The following is a 22,171-nucleotide window of genomic DNA, read 5'->3' on the forward strand; positions in this document are numbered from 1 at the left end:
CAAAGGCTTTTACACCACTTGGTGGTTCTACAAGCTTCCAGATTTTATTAGAATACATATATTCTAATTCTATTATTCATTACTCTTTGCCAAGATGCTTCATATTTATCTTAGAGTGCTTCGTCATATGTCCAGAGATCAGGTTCATGTCCTTCAGGGATCGAGTTCAAAAAAAAACTCTCCCAAAACATGAATCTTTTAAGGTTGCTTAAGAACCCTCCCACTACGACAAGGCATTTTCTGCAATTGTGTATCATTTGTGATACGTGTTGCAGTTTTCTTGTGGTATCTCATCTTGTACAGTTGGTACTAGATTAGACATGTCTTTTATTATTTTCTTAAGAACAAATTTACTTATGAGCACGTGGTTCATTATATAGTCCTTTTCTAAAAACCAGTCATTGATGTTATCAATGACCTTCTGATTTTTAAGACTATAAACCTACTTTTGTTTATCTAGGATAACTTACAAACAAGTGAACTCCTATCCAACTTATCATTATCTCTCTTTAACATATATGCTGGATTACCTGAATCCGAATATGCTTCAAAATAAGCTTACGCCTATTCAGCAATTCTATATGAGTAGAGAGTTATGACTTGGAAGGCACTATGTTCACTTTCATTTTCAGAGTTTATCCTTAAAACAAATTTGGTAATTTTCTTAATAACTCATCATCTATCTAATTATTCCATAAGAGTTCTTTTCCTTCTTTCTACTACACCATTCTGTTGGGGTGTACCAGATGCAGTTAGTTAGGATTGAAATCCAACTTCTGATAAGTGACTCCTAAAATCTCTCAAGTGGTACTTGCCACTACGATCTTCCATAGTGACTTTGTACTTTATTCCTCCGCATCAACCTTGTACTCTTTGAACTAATCAAAGTACTTAGTCTTGCGGTACATTAAGTAAATTTATTTGTATCTTGAATAGTTGTCTATAAATTAGACAAAATATTCAATACTACCTCTTGTCTGGATAGTCATAGGATCACACAAATCAGAATGAACCGATTTCAACATATCTTTGACTCCATACCCCTTGGACTTAAAAGCTTCTTGGTTATTTTCCTTCCAAGTAAGACTCGCAGGTTGGAAAGATTTCCACTACCAATGAACCCAAAAGTTCATCAGCTACCAATGAATCCTACTCAAGTATAACCTAGCTTTAGATGCAAAAGATATAATTGGTTCATTTCCGAAGGTTGCTTTCTCTTAAAATTAGAAGATGTGTTACTAATTTCCATTTGTTGCATCGTGGGAGTTATTGGATTATAAATTGTCAACCATCATACCAGAATAGATAACTTTCCTATTTTTCTTGATAACAACTTTGTTATCAAAATAGACACAATATCTATAATAGTTTAGAAACTGAAATCAGGTTCTTTCTAAACTTGGTACGTAAAGACAATTACTTAAAATCCATATTTTATTCTTATCAAAGGATAAACATCTCCCACTACAACAGCTGCCACTGTGGATGGTGATTTTTACTTTCATTTAGTTGTCGGGTTTCCTGGAACCCTTCAATGAATTGCGGACATGATTAATGGCATCTGTATCTACACTCCAGGTTCTGGTAGATAACACCACTAGACATGTTTCAACTAATGAATTAAATACACCTAAATTGTTCTTAGTTCTTTAGAAGACAGTCTACCTTAATGTCCAAGTCCTATTTCCAATCATTACAATTGAGACTACTAAGTCTTTTCTATAGTATGACTACTGGGATTGACAAACATCATAAATCCTAAGAATCACAAAAATATTTGGTCAAGATCAATTCTTTAAATCCCATGAATTTTGTATGCCACGATAGTGTGGACGTATACAAAATCAAAGAGGAGATTTTATCCATTAATTTTATTATCTCGTCAACTTTACTTTATGACGAATAAAATTAATAGTTGATCTGTCTTTGATCAAATATTTGGTCAAAACTTTTGAATTTAAAATAAAATATTGATTCCTCAAACAATATTATTTAAATTCACCAACACCTCAAACACCGTGAATTTTGTATGCCACGTTAGTGTGGACATATACAAATTCAACATTTGTAAAAGGAGGGTTTTACCCATTAACTATCTTGTCAACGTAACTTTATGACAAATAAAATTATCTCAAACACCGTTAATTTTGTATGCCACGTTAGTGTGGACGTATACAAAATCAATCATTTGTAAGAGGGGTTTTAACCCTTTAATTTTATTATCTTGTCAACCTAGTTTTATGACAAATTAATAGTTGGTTTCATTTGGTCACACAAATAATAGCAGTGACTCCGATGGGGAGGATACTATTAGATGTGTCTAAGTGTATACCATTACTTGACACTAAGTCCATTAATAAGATTATGCCCCTTCCGTTGGGGAAGATCACACGCTCTTAATTAACTTCCTATAGTCATCCAAAAATGGAAGTATGTTCTAGTGATCCACAAACAAGCTCATCCGTTATGGAGGAAGGCACTCAGAGCCAACGCGTAATTGCATCACTTACAAACCAATAATGGAGACCATGGGATTTATTTAAAAATCCCTCTCCCACTTAGTTATTTATAAACAAGGAATTTTAACTATGCTAGCCTACTAGTCATGTATACTAACATGCACACACAGCACAATATAAAAGCAATAAATAGAAAATCTAATTTTCAACTATTATGGCTTTTATCTCTAGTTGTCCTCCGTGTGTTGTCATCCCAAGCTGCTGCCATATTTGGCCACTGCCACCGGGTCTAGCTGTCGCATCCATCTTGCTCCTAGTTCCGCTGCGCCTCTGGTCCTTAGAAGGTTCCACGCTTTGCAAGATTCGATCCGCGACATAAATAGAATTTTACATTTTGATCCTATATTCCATAAAAGGAATGTACATGTATCTAGATCAAAAATAAAATCCTAATAAAACTAAATACAGCTCCTGCTGTATTTTAATACAATCATGCACACACAGATAAATGCCCTTGACATGTCCAAGGGTCCAATCACACACATAATAACTAAAAGTCATAATAGTTGGATCCTGCATCCACAAAGTTAGCACATCCTACTATTAACCTGCCTAAATTATGTATGACATGTGCATAATTAAACTAATACCAAATACACAGAGGCAAAACCCTAGCTCTGATACCAATTGTTGGTTGCTACTCGGAAAGCCTAGAGGTTCCACTGTACAAAAATTTTGTACAAAGGTCTGAACCTTTTCCTAGCTACCATGTGTTCTTTTAAATTAAATTTTGGATCGCCTGCGGAACTTAACACGTTTGATCCAAAACTTAATATATTTGTTCTTTTAGGTTTTGACTTGGATCTCCTGCGGAACTTAACACGTTCGACCCAAATCACCTTAAGTTATTAATTCCATTAAATATTAATTTCCATAATTGGTTTCCAGTACTGACGTGGCGAGGCACATGGCATTCTTGGATATGGGAGCAACCACCACCGACTAGACAAAACCTTTTATAGAAATCTAATATTTAATTTCCTAAAATAACTTTAAGTTAACCGAAAAGAGCAATCAAATCACAAGGAAAAGAAAAAACAAAAGAACACAACATCGAAAAACATATTCGAAATACTATAATCGTAAGCCTCTTATATTTGGTATTATTTCCATAAATAACTAGCATGATGCGGAAAGAAAAAATACTAGTTATACCATTTAGAAAGACCTCTTGATCTTCTACCGTATTCCTCTTCTAACCTCGGACGTTGTGTGGGCAACGATCTTCCGAGATGAGAATCCACCAAAGCACCTTCTTCTCCTTTCTTCTAGTTTCGGCCAAAACAAAGCTTCCAAAGATGAAGATCTTCACCAACCAAGCTCCAAGGGATACAAGCTTTCTCTCCTTCTTCTTCTTCTTCTCCAAGTAGTATCCGGCCACCACAAGAGCTCCAAGCAAATAGAGAGGTTTCGGCCACCACCAAGAGGAAGAGAGGTTGGCCGGCCACAACACCAAGGAAAAGAGGGAGAGAAATAATAGAGGTTGTTCACATGAAGCCTTCTCTACCCCTCTTTTATAATCCTTGGTCTTGGCAAATAAGGAAAAATTAATAAAACCTTCCTTAATTCTTTTGCCATGAAAAAGAAAAATTAATTAAAAATTAATTTCCTTTTTCCAACTTATTTGGCCGGCCACCTACAATCCACAAATCAAGGAAAGTTTTAATTAAAACAAAAATTAAAACTTCCTAATTTGTTTCTAGAAATTTATAAAAATTTCTCCAATAATTTTATCCCTTCATGATTGGTTAATAAAAGGAAATTTAATAAATTAAAATCTTTCTTTTAAACATGTGGATAAAAAGAAAGTTATCTCTAAAAATTAAAATCTCTTTTAATCTACAAATAAGGAAAGATATCAAATCTTTTCTCAATCTTTTGTAGAAACTAATAAAAGAGAATTATTAATTTTTAAACTTTCTTTTAAATCATGAACATGGTTAAAAAGGAAAGTTTTCTTAAAATTTAAAATCCTCCTTTAATCAACAAATAAGGAAAGATTTCAAATTTTAAACTCTCTTTTAAACATGTAGATGATTTACAAATAAGGAAAGTTTTTACCAAAAATTAAAACCATCCTTTTAATCTACAAATAAGGAAAGAGATTAATCTCTTCTTTTAATCTTTTGTAGAAAGTTATAAAAGAAAATTTTTAATTTTTAAACTCTCTTTTAAAATCATGATATCCACATAAGAAATAATTTTAATAAAAATCCTTTTAATATTCTAGTGGCGGCCACCTAAGCTTGGGACCCAAGCTTTGGCGGCCACCATGACTCATCCACTTGGTCTTGGCGGCCCTAGCTTGGGTTCCAAGCTAGCTTGGCCAGCCCATTGGATGGTAAGAAGGTGGGTATGCGGTGGGTATAAATCTCTATATACTAGAGGCTACGATAGGGACCGAGAGGAGGAATTGGTTTTGGTCTCCCGATGAAATTAAGCATCCGTGTTCGCCGAACACACAATTTCATCAATAATAATTCATTCCACTAAAGAACTATTATTGAACTACCGCACCAATCCCAAATTACATTTTGGGCTCCTTCTTATTATGAGTGTGTTAGTCTTCCTGTATTTAAGATAACAAATGTCCACTAATTAAGTAAGTTACTGACAACTCACTTAATTAATATCTAGCTCAAGTAGTACCACTCAACTTCATCGTCATGTCGGACTAAGTCCACCTGCAGGGTTTAACATGACAATCCTTATGAGCTCCTCTTGGGGGCATTCTCAACCTAGATCACTAGGACACAGTTTCCTTCTATAGTCAACAACACACACTATAAGTGATGTCATTTCCCAACTTATCGGGCTTATTGATTCATCGAACTAAATCTCACCCGTTGATAAATTAAAGAAATAAATATCAAATATATGTGCTTGTTATTATATTAGGATTAAGAGCACACACTTCCATAATAACTGAGGTCTTTGTTTCTTTATAAAGTCAGTATAAAAGAAACGACCTCTAATGGTCCTACTCAATACACTCTAAGTGTACTAGTGTAATTATATAGTTAAGATAAACTAATACCTAATTACACTACGACCTTCCAATGGTTTGTTCCTTTCCATTATGGTCGTGAGCTACTATTTATAATTTATAAGGTACTGATAACATGATCCTCTGTGTGTGACACCACACATCATGTTATCTACAATATAAATTAATTGAACAACTACATTTATCATAAATGTAGACATTTGACCAATGTGATTCTTATTTCTAGATAAATGTTTATACCAAAAGCTAGGCTTTTAGTATATACTCTAACACTTACTAGCTCTGGGCAGAGACGAGCTAGTCTGTTGAACTTCTTGACTGCTTCTTCCACTGTTAGGTTACCTTGTTTAACTCTATAAATTCCTCATAGTGCTTGTTGGTGATCTGTAGGTGGAAATACTCTTCATAAAACTCTGACTGGAAATCATCTCTGTTCATCTGATTGGCTGCCCTCTTGGTTTTTATCCTCTCCCACCACATACGAGCATCTCCTGACAGGCAAAAAGAGGTGCACTTGACCTTCTCGACTTCTGGCCAGTCAAGAAGCTCCATTATGCTCTCTAGTGTTTTGAACCAAGCCTGGGTATCCCAGGGCTCAGTAGTGCCTGAGAAGCTCTCTGGTTTCAGTTTCAGCCACTGTATGAGGTAAGCTTCTTATCTCTGAGGTGCTGTGACGACTCCCAAGGTAGCTGCTGGAACCTCGGTTACCACTGGAGTCTCCACAGTTACTGTTGGAGGAGTGGGAGGAACTAGTTGCTGATTTTCCATCAGATTGGCAATCACTTATTGCTGCTCTGCTACCTGTTTCTGGAGTTGAGCAACAACTTCAAAGAGATTGGGCTCAGTTACTCTGGTGTAACGCCCGAAAATTCTCAAACTTGCATTAGAATTATTCTATGATTTTTCTGGAATTTTTAGATATTTTTCCGGAATTTTCCGAGTAGCTGAAGCAACAAAAATAATTAGAACCGCAAAATAGCTTAGGCGGGAATCGAACCCGAGACCTATGGCTTAGGGATAATGTTGGGAACCAGTTGAACCCAGCAGGGCCGTGCTGAAAGGAAAGGGGACCAATTATATTTATAATTGGGTTGGCCGAATTAGTTACTTAGTATAAATAGAAGGTTTAAGTGGGGTTTGGTTTATTTTTGGGTTCGGCAACTTCTCAACCCTTACCACCGAAACCTCACCGCCGCCTCTCCCTCTCCTCTTCCTCTCGGCGCCCAAGCCCCAAGGGCTCTCGGATCATCTTCCGGCGACGACTCCAACACGAAAGAGGTTCTTCTCCGCGAGAGGAACGCAAAGACGTGAGCGGATCGTCGAGAAGGTCATCTCCACCGGAATTCTAGCGAATAGAATCGTAAGAAATTACGAACAGGAGGTAAGAAACCCCTCACCTGCATTATAATAGCTACCGTTTGATTTCCTGTGCATTAGTTTAGTTATATGCGTATGTTTTCGACACATAGGGTGTATTTAACCCTCCTCGCAGGTTTAGGGATTTAGTGAGTACCTTTAGATGGGCCGGACACGTCTTTCTCCTTCAGTTGGAGGTTTAGATGCTGTTGGGTGCCTAAAGGTAGTCTCCCTAATAGAGAAGGGAGTTAAAGCACACTAGGTGTTCGATTAAATAACCAGCTTAGAAAAAAAAATACAACTTAGGCATTTTCATTAGCACAGTTGGATGCATTAGAAGCATCTAAATTAGTAAATCGGTCTATTCTAGCTTATATGGGACTACGGTCCAATGGGTGGGCTCCCACAGTCGCCTCTAGGTTCAGACAACCTAGCTCTAGGTTCAGATAACCTAGAAAGAACAATTTAGAACAGTTTAGCTATACTCAGTATTTTACTTTTCAGTTGGCACTGTACTGGATTAGATATCCATTGGGCTGGGCTCCCATAGTCGGTCCCTAGGTTTAGATAACCTAGTAGCTCTACTAAATTCGGGACTTGCAACCCCGGGTCTAGTTAGAGATGCGCGCATAGCACGTACAGTTACCGGGCCCATCAGCAGCATGTTTAGTATTTTCACTTATTATATGTATATGGTTTTCAACCTTTCATAAAGTGGTTCGTGAATTCAGTACAGTTCTAGCAGTAGGTCAGTAATAGCGTAGCTCAGTTCTTAGTATCAGCTTAGTTTTTCCCTGTGAATATGCATGATGACTTTATGCTCAGCTTTAGATATGCCATGATTGTATGCTTCTATGCCATGCCATGCTTAGTTTATTCAGTATATCCAGCATATGTTTTAAACAACATGATTTAAAATCATATTTGCATCGTTGCATGTTTTTGTGAGGTAGATGGTTTCTTACTAAGCTTTTTAGCTTATAGATACTACTTTTCTTATACTGCAGATAAAGGTAAAGGAAAAGTGGACCAATAGCGGAGGCTGGAGGTCAATGCAGATCAAGATGTGTGTGGCAGGAACTGGAATAAAAGATTCTAAGGGATTTTAGCAAGTTTTACTTAAGCATCAAAACTTTACAGCATTTTGTTATTTGCACTCTAGTTGTTAATCACTATGAATTAGTTAGCTATGCACTCTATTATGTTTAGAACCCTTCGTTTATGATGTGAGAATGTTAGTTTTCATTGTTAGAGTGTTTCCTAGCCTTGTTAGAATTGTTGTGTGGGGTTTTGGCACGCCAAAGTGCTGAAATCAGAGTCCCCGGACGAAATCAGAACTCTGATCGGTCTCCAGACCGATCAGAGCCTGAGCAGTGCCACTGGATCGGTCGGCCGAGTGTTCCAGGAGAGCTTCAGGTGCCTGGATCGGTCAGCCGACCGATCCAGTTGGGAACAGAACGACCGCAGCTCTGATCGATCTGTGGATCGATCGGCAGGTCTGTGAGTAGTTGGGAAGTTAGTTTCTAGCCCCTAGCTCAGTTGGGATGTTCAGTTTCTCCTCCTTAGCATATGTACACCAGCAAAGAAGGTCTTTAGACCTTTCTTATCAGTTGTATCCGTGATTAGTAGAGTAAAATTTTAATTAGCCCAGCTTTCCGCACAGTATAGTTTAGCATTATTGTGACGATCGGCCTTACAGCCAGTACCCAGAAGGCGGGTCGTTACAGAGTGGTATCAGAGCAGTGTTCCATACTTCCTACACACACATCAGCATTGTACCTGCAGCTTCCAAGTAAGAATACCTCTACTTAATTTATGCTCCTTGTTTTTGTTATTACAGTTCATGTTCATATGCCTACTGCTTGCTAGTATGTATTAGTTTTTAAACATGATATCAGTAGTTATATAACTGCGATTACATTAGTTATGTTATGTTCTCTATGTCTTTAGAAATGACACGAGGACGCCCAGCTAGAAGGGCACTAGCTACTTAGCCCACAAGGCGGGTAGTTGGTGCCTCCTCCGGTTTCTGACATTAGTGGCTCGATTCTGTGACAACTAGGTGAGCACGAAATAGCCACCTTAAAGGCTAATCGGCAGAATACCCCCACAGTCACCGGAACCGAATTTGACGACTCCGGTAGTCTTAGAGGTTCCACCGGCTCGACCTCTGCACCAACACGGCACGATGCCAGTGCCCGGTGAGCCAAAAGAAGCCTATCGATCCGGTGGCAGAGTCAAGCGGAGAACTTCTCGGGTATTAGTGAACCATGGGATGCACAAGCTGGTTCAAAACACTGGAGAACACGATGGACTGGCCGAACACGAGAAGGTGAAGTGTGCCTCCTACTGACGACGCACGCATGTGGTGGGAAAGGATCGAGCAGCGCCCGGTGAACCGGATGTTATGGGCGACTTGAGAAGGAGTTCTTCAAGGAGTTCTTTCATATCGGGTCACAACCGCCACTCGGCGAGTTCAGGTTTCGTTAGGGCAACCTTTCGGTTGAGGAAGCCGTGAAGAAATTCAACAGGTTGGCTCGTCTATGCCCGAAGCTAGTCACAGAGAAGGAGCGAATCCGGTTGATGCTCAAGATGCCGAGGCTAGAGATTGCGGTGAACGTGGTGGTGGCATACATAGGCCACAAACCACGGAGGAGTTAGTGAGCGGTGCCTTGACCACGAGCATTACGAGAGCAACAGAAGCAAGTCTCCTCAGAGTCCAAAGGCCAAGGAAACTCTCACACTCAAAAACAGCAAGGCCACAACTCTAACTGGAAAGGGAACTCCAACAGCAAGCGCAAATCAGGGAGTGACCCAAAAGGAGGACCATCTAGCAAACAACCCAGTTATCCAAAGTGTGCTACTTGTGGGAAATTTCACCCAGGGGTTTGTCGCAAGGGCACACAAGGATGCTTTGAATGTGGACAAGAAGGGCACATGGACAAGCAGTGCCCGAACAAGACCGGTCTTCCTCAGCCATAGCAGATTCAGTATACAGGCCAACCAGCTCAGTTATATCAGATGCAGGCCGCTCTAGAAGGTCCACTTATCAGCCAGGGCAGATTAGAAGCCCCTCCAGCTACGGCGAATGCGAGGATCTACTCACTCACCAGAGAGGACGTAGCCAATGCCTCGACAGTGGTCACAGGTCAGATTAGCATTTTTCAGTATAGTGCTACTGTTCTATTTGATACTGGGGCAACCCATTCATATATAGCCAGGGTGTTCTCCAAAAAATTAGAAATACCCTCAGAGGTACTCAGTGGTCAGTTTTTGACGGCACTACCTTCAGGAGAGATCATGGCATCCACGCATTGGCTCAGAGCAGTGCCGGTCATTATAGCAGACAGGGAACTCTTTTGTGATCTGATCCTGCTGGAAATGACTGACTACGACGTCATCCTTGGAATGGACTTCCTGATCAGATACGGTGCTTCCATAGAGTGCCGTAAACAGAAAGTCGTATTCCAACCCGAAGCAGAAACACAGTTCGAGGGAAACCAAAGAGAAAAGCCAGAAAATTTCTCTCAGCATTGAAGGCACGAAGTTGATGGATTCGGTTGCACGGGTACCTAGCACATGTAGTCAATACCGGCCAGGACAAGGACCAACAGCTACAGAGGTGAGTTGTATGTGACTACCCAGCAGTCTTCCCCGAGGAGTTATCAGGCCTAGCACTAGTCGGGAGATTGAATTTGAGATAGAGCTCTTCCGCACAATCCTATTTCCAGCGCCATATCGCATGGCTCGGTGATGAAGGAACTTGAGCAACTACAGGAGCTTCTTGACAAGGGCTTCATCCCCTAGTCACTCACCATGGGGGCGCTTTGTGTTGTTCGTGAAGAAGAAGGATGGAAGCATGTGACTGTGTAGACTACGGATCACCGAACCAAGTCACCATCAAGAGCAGGTATCCCTTCCCGAATCGATGACATTCGACCCGGTGAAAGCGGTGTTCTCAAGATAGATCTCATATCGGGTTATCATCGGGTCAAGGTTAAAGAGGATATACCCAGGCATTGAGAACGGAATCACGGACACTCTGAGTTCGTAGTCATGCCCTTTGGCGTGACCAATGCTCCACTACATTCATGGATCTCATGAGCAGAATATTCGGGAGTATTTAGATAAGTTTGTTATTGTGTTTATCGATGACATTCTTATCTACTCGGGAACTCGGGAAGAACATGCAGAGCACACGAAGGCAGTACTACGGACACTTCAGAACCAGCTTTACGCCAAGTTCACGAAATGTGAATTTTGGTTAGATCAGTGTCCTTCTGGGTCACATCATCTCCAAGGATGGTATTATGGTAGATCAGCAAGATAGAAGCGATAAAGCTGGAAGAGACCTAAACGCCAGTAATCGGGAGCTTTCGGGATTAGCGAGGATACTCTGAGAAAGTTTGTAGAGGACTTCTCCGGGATAGCCCCCCTGACAGCTCTTACCAGAAAGAACAGAAAATTTCAGTGAGCAGAGGATTGTGAGAAGAGTTTCAGCTAAAGGAGATTGACCGGTGCTCCCATTTTGGCTCTACAGACAACACCACAGCTTTGACATCTATAGTGATGCCTCTAAGTTGGGACTAGGAGCGATCCTGATGCAAAGCGGCAAGGTGATCGCCTATGCCTCCAGACAACTCAAGGATTATGAGAAGAATTACCCTACTCATGACCTCGAGCTTGCGGCAGTGAGTGTTCGCTCTCAAAATTTGTAGACATTACTTATATGGAGTTCGGTGCAGAGTGTATGATCATCGAGTTTGAAGTACTTCTTCACTCGGAAGGATCTGAATATGCGACAGTGAAATAGCTGGTCAAAGACTACGATATAGACATCCTCTACCATCGAGGAAAGCCAATAAGGTAGCCGACGCACTTAGCAGAAAATCCGGTGCTACCTTGTTATCTCTTACGGCCATGTCACCACCCCTACGAAGGAGATCGTAGATTTTGGTCTCGAACTCATCGTTGGACGACTCTCTACTATGACCTTAGAGTCTACCTTGCTTGGTGATATTGAGTCGGCTCGGGCAGGACCCTGAAATTGAGAAAATCAAGCAAGGGCTAGCGGAATCAGAAAGAGAGTGTCCGATGGCGGGGTGTTGTATTTCGATGACAGACTACGTGTTCCGGATCGGGAGGAGCTACGGAGGCAGATTTTAGATGAGGCTCACAAGACTCCCTATCCGATGCATCCAGGTTCCACTAAAATGTATCAAGACACGAAGAAATATTTTGGTGGCCCGGGATGAAGTGAGACATCGCCAGATATGTTAGCAGCCTCACCAGTCCGAGGGCAGGACCTACATCCGAGGTCTGACAAGCGGCCTATCTGATTCAGTGGAAGTGGGAGGATATCTCTATGGATTTCATAGTGGGGCCCAAAACCACGAATGGTTTTGGACCATCTGGGTAATAGTCGACGGGTTGACTAATCAGCCCACTTCTTAGCTATCAAGATATCTTACTCCATGGAGAAGCTAGCTCGGTTGTATCTCCGGAGATCGGACTACATGGAGTCCCACGAACCATCATTTCGAACAGAGACAGTAGATTCACATCATACTTCAGGGAGTGTGTACGATCGGCATTGGGCACTAAGTTAAAGTTCAGCACAGCATTCCATCCTCAGACGGATGGTCGACGGAGAGAGTAAACCGGTACTCGAAGATATGCTCGGCGTGTGCCTAGACTTCAAGGAAGTTGGTGCAAATATCCGAGCTTAGCAGAATTTGCATACAACAACAACTATCGAGCCACTATCGGCATGGCACCTACGAGGCTCTCTATGGGAGGTGTAGATCTCCAATCTGGGTATGAGAGTGGTGAGCAGAAGGAACTAGAGCTTGAGACGGATCTAGTAGCGAGATACCACAGACCATCTGCGGATCCGCGGAGGATAGAGGCAGCTCGAGGCCTTGAGAAAAGCTATCTTGTCTGTGGCCTGAGACCCTTAGAGTTTTCGATCGGGGATTCGGTGTTCCTCGGTGGCTCCCATGAAGAGTAATGCGTTTTGGGAAAAAGGCAAGCTAAGTCCCGATATGTGGGACCATACCTTATCGGCGAAGAGTGGGCAAGGTAGCATATGAGCTAGAGCTACGCAGAATCTGTCCACAACGTATTTCATGTCTCTATCTGAAGAAGCATACCCGGATGCCACCGGTGATTGAGCCCGGTAAGTCTGGATCCTGAAGACCTCAGCTATGATAGTCGGCCTATTCAGATAATAGACCGAGCAGTTAAGAAATTGCGGAACAAGGAAGTACCATTAGTCAAAGTCATTTGGCACAGTCACACAGCAGAAGAGACAACTTGGGAGACAGAAGCCAGCATGAGACAGAAGTACCCAGAATTGTTCTAAGTTCGAGGATGAACTTTTTGTAAGGTATGGGGGATTGTAACGCCCGAAAATTCTCAAACTTGCATTAGAATTATTCTATGATTTTTCTGGAATTTTTAGATATTTTTCCGGAATTTTACGAGTAGCGGAAGCATCAAAAATAATTAGAACCGCAAAATAGCTTAGGCGGGAATCGAACCCGAGACCTATGGCTTAGGGATAATGTAGGGAACCAGTTGAACCCAGCAGGGCCGTGCTGAAAGGAAAGGGGACCAATTATATTTATAATTGGGTTGGCCGAATTAGTTACTTAGTATAAATAGAAGGTTTAAGTGGGGTTTGGTTTATTTTTGGGTTCGGCAACTTCTCAACCCTTACAACCGAAACCTCGCCGCCGCCTCTCCCTCTCCTCTTCCTCTCGGCGCCCAAGCCCCAAGGGCTCTCGGATCATCTTCCGGCGACGACTCCAACACGAAAGAGGTTCTTCTCCGCGAGAGGAACGCAAAGACGTGAGCGGATCGTCGAGAAGGTCATCTCCACCGGAATTCTAGCGAATAGAATCGTAAGAAATTACGAACAGGAGGTAAGAAACCCCTCACCTGCAGTATAATAGCTACCGTTTGATTTCCTGTGCATTAGTTTAGTTATATGCGTATGTTTTCGACACATAGGGTGTATTTAACCCTCCTCGCAGGTTTAGGGATTTAGTGAGTACCTTTAAATGGGCCGGACACGTCTTTCTCCTTCAGTTGGAGGTTTAGATGCTGTTGGGTGCCTAAAGGTAGTCTCCCTAATAGAGAAGGGAGTTAAAGCACACTAGGTGTTCGATTAAATAACCAGCTTAGAAAAAAAAATACAACTTAGGCATTTTCATTAGCACAGTTGGATGCATTAGAAGCATCTAAATTAGTAAATCGGTCTATTCTAGCTTATATGGGACTACGGTCCAATGGGTGGGTCCCACAGTCGCCTCTAGGTTCAGACAACCTAGCTCTAGGTTCAAATAACCTAGAAACAGTAATTTAGAACAGTTTAGCTATACTCAGTATTTTACTTTTCAGTTGGCACTGTACTGGATTAGATATCCATTGGGCTGGGCTCCCATAGTCGGTCCCTAGGTTTAGATAACCTAGTAGCTCTACTAAATTCGGGACTTGCAACCCCGGGTCTAGTTAGAGATGCGCGCATAGCACGTACAGTTGCCGGGCCCATCAGCAGCATGTTTAGTATTTTCACTTATTATATGTATATGGTTTTCAACCTTTCATAAAGTAGTTCGTGAATTCAGTATAGTTCTAGCAGTAGCTCAGTATTAGCGTAGCTTAGTTCATAGTATCAGCTTAGTTTTTCCCTGTGAATATGCATGATGACTTTATGCTCAGCTTTAGATATGTCATGATTGTATGCTTCTATGCCATGTCATGCTTAGTTTATTCAGTGTATCCAGCATATGTTTTAAACAGCATGATTTAAAATCATATTTGCATCGTTGCATGTTTTTGTGAGGTAGATGGTTTCTTACTAAGCTTTTTAGCTTATAGATACTACTTTTCTTATACTGCAGATAAAGGTAAAGGAAAAGTGGACCAGTAGCGGAGGCTGGAGGTCAATGCAGATCAAGATGTGTGTGGCAGGAACTGGAATAAAAGATTCTAAGGGATTTTAGCAAGTTTTACTTAAGCATCAGAACTTTACAGCATTTTGTTAGTTGCACTCTAGTTGTTAATCACTATGAATTAGTTAGCTATGCACTCTATTATGTTTAGAACCCTTCGTTTATGATGTGAGAATGTTAGTTTCCATTGTTAGAGTGTTTCCTAGCCTTGTTAGAATTGTTGTGTGGGGTTTTGGCACGCCAAAGTGCTGAAATCAGAGTCCCTGGACGAAATCAGAACTCTGATCGGTCTCCAGACCGATCAGAGCCTGAGCAGTGCCACTGGATCAGTCGGCCGACCGATCCAGACAGATACAGTATGCTACTATATCCTCCTGGATCGGTCAGCCGACCGATCCAGCGCGATACAGTAGTGTTCCAGGAGAGCTTCAGGTGCCTGGATCGGTCAGCCGACCGATCCAGTTGGGAACAGAACGACCGCAGCTCTGATCGATCTGTGGATCGATCGGCAGGTCTGTGAGTAGTTGGGAAGTTAGTTTCTAGCCCCTAGCTCAGTTGGGATGTTCAGTTTCTCCTCCTTAGCATATGTACACCAGCAAAGAAGTTCTTTAGACCTTTCTTATCAGTTGTATCCGTCATTAGTAGAGTAAAATTTTAATTAGCCCAGCTTTCCGCACAGTATAGTTTAGCATTATTGTGACGATCGGCCTTACAGCCAATACCCAGAAGGCGGGTCGTTACATCTGGGCACTTCATTCTCCTAAGCTGGTTCCTCAGTACGGGGGCGTCCTCTTCTTGCCATCTTCTTATGCAAAGAATAAGACTTGATATCTTCTCTATCCTTTCCAAACAAACATATGTATGAATAAAGAAAACAAAACTTCTATCTTACTAAAGCGCATATATATAATCAATTACTCTCTACTGCAAATAATAAAGAAAGCATAAAAGGAAAAACTTAAATACATTCTTACTTGAAGACGGCAAGGCTGATGCTGATGTGTGTGTGATGCTGGAGAATGGGAACTGCTCTGATACCAGCTGTAACGACCCACCTTCCTTACTACTCTCTAAAGGTGGTCGTTACATAACTATTACTCTACTTACAAGTGTTACTTATGCTAATATTAGTAATGCTTAAAATCTGCAACTATTTTATTTTAAAGAAAATAAAAGCAGAATATAAACCCTTCTTATCATGTTCGAAATATGCAAAGTCTATCATTCACCTTGAGCATTAACATGGTTGAAACATGTACTTTTGATTTAACCAAAACATGGTGTCAGAAAAAGAAAATACACCTAACCTTACCAGTCATAATAATCCAGAACTATACAAGATATAGAAGAACATGATAGCATAGCAAGAACAAATCTGAACCTTACCAGCTACATTAATCTGAAACAATACAAGGCTACATAGACTAAACTAAGGCACTTCCATAATTGCAAACATGCACCGTTCATATTAATTAAAGCAAGGAAACAAACTAACCTTTCAAGCTATAAAATTCCCAACCTTCACAGAACTATAGAACTAAATAAAATCATTAGCATAATTGGAAATAAGCACCTTTCATGAAAACCGAAATATATGAAAGGTTACTGCTGCTATCAAGCATCTACACATGATATACCAAAGCATACATCACCAAATCTACCCACGTTGAATTATTTCCAATTAAGCAAAATATATATAAAAAAAAAAAAGTTGCTTCTACTGACAGTAAAGATGAATTCTGCACATGCTCACATAACAACAAATAAATCTGCTCGTGCTTATAAGATAAACAAGCAAACTAAATTTGCATTGTTATTAGAAACAAAACTAAAACATAAACAAATCTGCACTTGCTTAAAGAAACTAGACTAAATTTGCACTTACTAATAGGAAAAGGCATAAATCAACTCTGCACTTGCTGATAGAAAAGGGCAACTAAATCAAATCCAGCAATACAAATAACATGTGCAGCCTCTAATTTCTCTAGCAATTAAAAGAAAGACTCCTGTTAAACTCTTAACTAATTCTTAGCAGGAATCCATTTAAATCCTCCAGCAAGGTCCCAAGCTTCCATGGTTCCAAACATCACACACATCTATTACGCATCCTCCTTGTCGCCTTCCTCTTTATACTCTAGCTTTTCCTTTATTTGCGGTAGGAGGAAAAATAAATCTATAAGCGAAACGCTTAGTAAGTACTAAACTATCTCACAAAAACTCGAAAATGCATAAGATACAAGGATGCTAAAACTGAAATGCTAAAAAGAAAAGCTACACATGCTCATCTAATAGCAAAGCACTAAAATAATCTGGATACTCATGATATACAAGAATAAATCTACATGCTGGAAATAAAGCTAATCATGCCCAATAAACTCATAAGGAAAGCAAATGAAAACCAATACTGTATACTTAGAATTATAAGAGCTAAACTTCGCTAGTTCTAAACATAGGTGATACTTGTTTCATTTACTTATAGCCTTATACTTGAAATTAATATTTAACTTTCTTCTTCTCTTTCTTGGGCCCAGGCTTAGTACCAAATGCGCGCTCTCTAATAGAGACTGAGGTAGCGAGCCTCCAGTCCTATGAGGGTAAAGACCTCGGTCTTACCAGGGCCAAGACCTTGGAATTGGTCACCTGGATTTGTTTAACGACAACCTCGGAAGTCGGGTACTAGCCTCTTACTTTAAATTACTTGTTATCTTTTCTAATTAGACCATGGTCTTTTCTCTACTCATAATTTCTCATAATCCTCTAAAAAAGTTTAATAGGGCACATAATCATTCCACTAAAATACATGGCTGTTCATCTCAAGAAATAACACCAAAAACTAAACTGATATGCTAACATAAAGTTAGCAAGGGAAAACTAAACTGCTGTTCACGGTATGTATGCTATTCATCGTAGTGACCACACATATAACATGGCTTAATTCTAGTATGGTGATTTGTATAGATGGCTATGTGTAAGCATAGTTATCCATTCGTTTCTACAGCCAAGTATGTGCAAGATACCTTAACTATACAGGTGGCAATTTATGGAAATTTTGCTACTAGATTATGTAGGCATAGGAACTTTACAAGAACAAAGTATCCAAACTAGAATCATGACTCGTCCAAACATATTTCTTTAAGCTCTAAACCTGTTACAACAGAAATACATAGCAACTAGCTAAACTCTTTAATCATGCTATAACAGGATTACATAGAAGCTAACTAATCTCTTTAATCTTGCTTCATCAGGAAATACTAAACGGTAATGAAAGGAACTTAAACTAAGTTCTGCATTTGCTAAAAACATGCTTATTCATATCCAGCAATTAGCACAAACAAAACTAATACTTGCTGAAATTAAAACCTTTATAACGCTTGTTTCAATGATGAAATATCAATCTGCACATGTACAGGACTAAATTTAGGACATGCATGCTATAACAGAACATAAGCAGGCAAATTCTCTTTTCTACACAGCTTAATCTGAAACAAAAACAAGAAGGCTAAATCCCTAGCTACCCTATTCTGTAAAGCATGATCCGGAAGCTATAGGAAGAAATCCGAACACAAAGAAACAACCTACAGTATGTACCGAAATCAACAGGTCCTTGCAAGCACTCTATACAACTCAAACTGCAAGCCAAGGAAGAAAAACAAACCTCCAAAACTACTCCTACTGCAGGTGAGTAGTAACTTACCACTTGTTCTTGCACTTACAACCAACGGAATGGGTTCTAGGGTTCGGAGAAGGTGAAGATCTCGGTGATCCCTTCCTATCCGCGTGTTCTCCTTGACGAGGAGACCATGAATCTATGAACGGCTCCCAAAAAGAAGTCCTCATCGGCTGCCGGAGAGGAACCCTAGCGTCGTCGCCCCTTTTCGCCCGAGAGAGAAGACTGCCGTCGAACTCGAGAGAAGGGAAAACCGGATTTAGGGTTCGGGAAAAAGAAAACCTAAACCTTTTCTTATAACTAGGATTTTTATTAAATACTATACCTTAAATATTTGTCGCTCTTTCCTTATTCAGCAACGGCCGCGTGAACACTTGGTTGGCTGTGTTCTGCTTAAAGCTCGGCTCGTGGGTTCAAATCTCGGCTGCAACCCTTTTCTTCCTATTATTTCCTGTTATTAACTTCTACTACTTATATAGATTTTGTTCTCTATATGTTCACAAAAAGGTCGCGGAACAGTTGGCTGGCTGGATTTGGTTAAGGCTCGGTTCAGGTCCGAGATCCATGGTTCGAATCTCGGCTTGGACATTTTTTTGTCGAAACTTCTTTCGTTTAGTAAAAATACCAAACGACCTCCAAAAATTGCATAAAATACTCTAAAAATTCCTAAAAATCTCTAGAATATTTTTAAATCATTTCCAAATATTTTTAAGAACTTTTAGAACTTGAAAGGGAAAATTGGGTCGTTACACCCTAGGTTGTACCGACGCCTACTGTTCCCTCACAAGGGAACGTGGCCTCACCTACTCCTCTCAGGAGAAGTTACCTATTACTAGACCAGTCCTCCAGACCGATTGGACTTTTGCTTAGTGTCTGATGCTTCCGATCTTCATGCTAGACGCCCGCTCCACGACCTGCCCACACTTCCACCCGGTCAGCGACCACCAGTATTTAAACCTAGAGTCCCCGACTCTAGGATTTTGCCTGAAGCACTCAACCTGCCAAGACTTTCCATCTAGGGTTACCACCCCCTAGGACCTAGGGTTACCACCCCCTAGGGTTTTCCACCTGCCTAACCACGGCTAGGACTTTTCCTCACCTAGGGTTACTACCCCTAGGACCTAGGGTTACCACCCCCATGGGTATTCCACTTGCCTAGAATGCGCTAGGACTTTTGCCTAAGAACACTTAGGACTTTTCTTGCAAGCTCAATTAACCTTGTTAGATAACAAGACAACTTAACTTTGGAACCTTTGACATAATCAAAATCCAGGTTCGATCATCGGATGCTTCCCGCACCAACACAAATATATTTTTCATATTTAAAAGTATATTGTTCTATAAACAAACTCTAAAGACACATATTGCCTCCACTTTTATCTTCTTTCCAATTCCTATATAGATAAATCTTTCATCATCAATTGACATTCGATTACTGAGGCAACCCTGTATTGTAACACCCGCCCTCCCTGCTACTAAAAGGGACGGGGCTACTTACTTACTTAACCATTCCAGGATACATGCATATTTAAAATTTCTTTCTAGTATCATAAAGCAGCGGAAATGTCATGAAGTTATACTGGAATGTAACATAAATACAAATGGTTCATGTCAAACATAACAAAATATCATAGCAGGTCTTATTTGTCTTAGCCGAGCCACTGCCACACACACCTCCTTGCCTCTCCTGCAGCTCCCTTAAGTCATCCATCCCTTGCCTTTATCTGTAGTACAAGGAAGTAAGCTATGAGCACACAGGCTCAGTAAGATCCTTTCCTACTCACAAAAATCGTATCTCAAAGCATAATCATATAAGCATATCATCAATGAAGACATAATCATCTAACAATATGTAATGTGAGCATAGTTCCTTTTCATAACATATCATTATCAACCATGATTCTAACATATCATAAATAAAGAGATCATGTGAGGTGAATCATAAGAAACATAACATATCATCAGATCATATGAATCATAAAAGAAACATGTCATATGTGAATGGGTGCATTATGCAAAATGTCCTTTTTAAAACATATGCCATGTCGAGTGCAAGATGTCTTTAAACATATCTTTTAATACTTAAACATAATATCATCATCATGAGGGTCCGGCTTGTACCACATACATACATAAATGCGCGCAATCCCTAGGACAGGGTAGCTAGCCCCGAACCTACTAGGGATCTAGACCCATTCATAGTCCGTCGACCTAGGGGCGTACTAAGGAGCCCATCCCTTTTTACTAGACCCGTTCATAGTCCGTCGGTCTAGGGGCGCTTATGGAGCCCACCCTTGGTACAAGTCATACAAAGTAAAGTACATGTCATGCATATCATATCATCATAACTGTCATATCATATCATCATAGATGTCATACTCTTGTCTTAATATGAAGAGTGCTCTTAATCCCAATCTTAAGGGAAGCAACTCTTTGCCATTTTCTTATCATATCATAAGGCATACATTCTTGGGCACATAGCCATCATATAAAACCATTATCATGCTTGGTTCATGAGCTTACATAAATGAACATGCCACACATTTGAAATCATACATGCTTGGGTACATTGTCATCATAAGAATCATTTCATGCATAATTCTTAAACATACATAAATAGACATGTTACTTGTCTGGTCATAAAGCATGCATACTTAAGCATAAAACATATCATAAGAGTCATCATCATGCATAATTCATGAGCATCCTTAATTAAGTATATAAATCATCGTAGGCAACCATAATCATACATGGAAAATATTTACTAGCATCTCCTAGTTTGTATTCTAGTATGTGAGACGCCTAGCAAAGTCATAATTGGGTCTCTAACCCTAGTTTCATATGGTAGCCGAGAGTCACCATGCTTGGTTTTTAAGTTACAATGACATATCAGCATGTGAACCTTACATCAAATTCATGTCATAAACTATAAAGAATATCATGAGCATAAGTAGTAGGTTCTAAGCTTCCTAGGCCTTTTAACTTAATTGTGGCCGAACCTTTAAAAGCATGAAACTAAGTTCTACATAAGCATAAAAATACCAAGCTACCTTCATATCATATCATAAGGGAATCCATGAGCTTGCTAAGTTAAGTTTAAACTTTCTTGAACCCTAGATTATAGTTATGGCCGAAAGTTCATAAGAAGGGAAATAACTTCTAAGCAACATACAACATGAATACCTAGCCAATTTCATAACATATCATAAAGAAGTCTATGAGCATACTAATTTAGGTTTTGAGCTTCATGAACCCTAAAACCTCATCATGGCCGAAACTTCATCAAGCAAGAAATAAACTTCTAAGCAACATATAAACATGAATACCTAGCTAATTTCATAACATATCATAAAGGAGTCTATGAGCATATTAAATTAGGTTTTGAGCTTCATGAACCCTAAAACCTCATCATGGCCGAAACTTCATCAAGCAAGAAATAAACTTCTAAGCAACATATAAACATGAATACCTAGCTAATTTCATAACATATCATAAGGAAGTCTATGAGCATGCTAACTAAGGTTTTGAGCTTTATGAAACCCTAAAACTCTATCATGGCCGAAACTTCATAAACCAAGAAATAAACTTCTAAGCAACATATACACATGAATACTTAGCTAATTCCATGACATATCATAAAGAAGTCTATGAGCATACTAAGTTA

The sequence above is a fragment of the Zingiber officinale genome, chromosome 4B, assembly GCF_018446385.1.
Source record: "Zingiber officinale cultivar Zhangliang chromosome 4B, Zo_v1.1, whole genome shotgun sequence".
Classification (NCBI taxonomy): domain Eukaryota; kingdom Viridiplantae; phylum Streptophyta; class Magnoliopsida; order Zingiberales; family Zingiberaceae; genus Zingiber; species Zingiber officinale.